This window comes from Lemur catta, unplaced genomic scaffold (assembly GCF_020740605.2).
Source record: "Lemur catta isolate mLemCat1 unplaced genomic scaffold, mLemCat1.pri scaffold_178_ctg1, whole genome shotgun sequence".
NCBI lineage: Eukaryota > Metazoa > Chordata > Mammalia > Primates > Lemuridae > Lemur > Lemur catta.
In genome coordinates this window covers 8,614-10,546 of record NW_025423796.1, presented here as the reverse complement: position 1 = coordinate 10,546, position 1,933 = coordinate 8,614, and the positions used below count along the sequence as shown (strand labels likewise).

General features: G+C 60.3%; 1 pseudogene; it reads left to right on the top strand.

Moving 5' to 3' along the window:
• The first annotated feature begins 1,100 nt into the window (after positions 1-1,100).
• LOC123629577 lies at positions 1,101-1,219 on the top strand (annotated as a pseudogene).
• The last annotated feature ends 714 nt before the right edge of the window (positions 1,220-1,933 follow it).

Here is a 1,933-nt window from a genome sequence, read left to right as displayed (position 1 = left end):
CGGTTGTCACCATTTCCCTTTGTTTCCTACCGCTGTCCGCAGTGACCCGAGCTATTTTTGCATTGTGAGGGGTTTCATCGTGGATTTAAACGTATTGAACGTGTTTCAATATCTTGCAATTATTAGACTTGCTGGCGATCAAACCGTCCTGTGTTTGGCAAACGGGAGTCTACTCATTCTGGTTCCTGTGTCTTTTGACGTGACCCTCGTCCTGTTGGATATGGTAGCATCCGTGCTTCCCAGTATGAGAAGCGTGCGTTTCCCGCCCCAGACCTCAAGTCAGCGTATGTCTCCAGTAAGTCTTAGGACCGTTTAATAACGATGGTTGGCGGAGACCACAATCTAGATGCTGGTGAAATGCACTAGTGTCGAGTTCGCACCTATGTCTCAGCACTTTCCGTGGAAAAACTTAAAAAAAAAAAAAAAAGAAAGAAAGAAAGAGAGAAAGAAAAGAAAAAAAAATTACAGGAAAACACATTGAGTTTACACTGATAATCCAAGTTCAAACTGAGAACTGAGAGTTTTTTTACATTACTTTACCGATTTCACCTCTTCCTCTCACACCCAGATTCCCAGTCCCCAAAGACACCAACAGCATTTCTTCTTTGCAGGATCCCACAGAATAATCGTAGCCATGCACCATAGAACCGTGGACTGGTTCCTACTGCATGAAGTAGGAAAGGCGAGGAAGGAACCTTCTATTGTTCCGGCTCCACTGTGAAAATGTAAGAGCTGCCGTCCGCCGAAGCCAGTCTGCTCATGTCCAAGGAGCTGTGAGCCACGTCACACTCCTTTGGAATATTTCCCTGAGCCTTCATGTGGGCTCCTGACGTCTGTAGAATCTGACAAGTCACACGTTGTCCTCCCGTTTGTGTCCTCCGTGCTTTGAATAGATGTGCTATTGAGTGCTTGATTTTTGTTGTCATAGGTGTATGTGTTTGTGGCAAAGTGTTGAGTGTTTGGTGTGTATGTAGCAGCTAGAGAGCGAGGCTCTGAAGGCTACTGGGCAGCAGGAGGGCGCGGGGTCGGGTGGGGGGCGCTGGGCCGGGAGGGCCGCGTAGCAGCTGGGCCTCTCGAGGCGTCCGGGGACGGCCGCTGCCGTCTAGGGCCATAGCACCCTGAACGTGCCCGATCTCGTCTGGTCTGGGAAGCTAAGCAGGGTCGGGCCCGGTTAGTACTTGGATGGGAGACCGCCTGGGAATACCGGGTGCTGTAGGCTTTTGCTTCTTCTTTTGTCCCGCCCGCCGGGGGGTCGGGGGTGGGGGGGCCCCCCCTCGCCTTCTGCGCCCGCCCCCACTTTCGCCCTCGGGCCCCGGCCCCTCCCCCCCCTCGGCGCGACCCGCTGCCCCCTGCCCCCGCCCGGGGCTTCCTCCCCTCTCCCCCCGCTGCAGCACCACCCGCCAGGTGGCGGCAGCGGCAGAGCGTCCCAGGCGTTCCGTTGGGCCGGCAGCGGAGCCCCAACCCTGGGCCCCACACCGGGCCGGGGCCGGGCGGCGGGATCCCTAAGTGCCGCCGGGGTCTCCTCTCCCCCGGACCCCGCACCCCGCCGCCCCGCACTCCGGGACATCGCGTACACCCGGCGCGGGACAGCCCAGGGCGGCAAACCGTGTCCTGGGCCCCCGGACACCCGGCCCACCGTGGCACTTTCTCCTCCGCCGCACACCCGGGCCTCGGGCCCGGGCCTCACGCCGGGCGGGCTCCTCGCCGCCGACGGGGCTCCGAGAGACACACCGGCGCGCCGCACAGGGCGACTCGCTGGCCCCCCTGGGCAGAGAGGACACACAACAGCACACGGAGCGCACGCACCCCAAACCCAAACCACCCACCGGCCCCTGGACCCCTGGCTACACACCCCAAACCCCACCCCACCGGGCCACAGGATAGCCGGCTCCGGCCCCCCCGCGCAGCCCCCCGCCCCCGCGCGGGGGCTGCT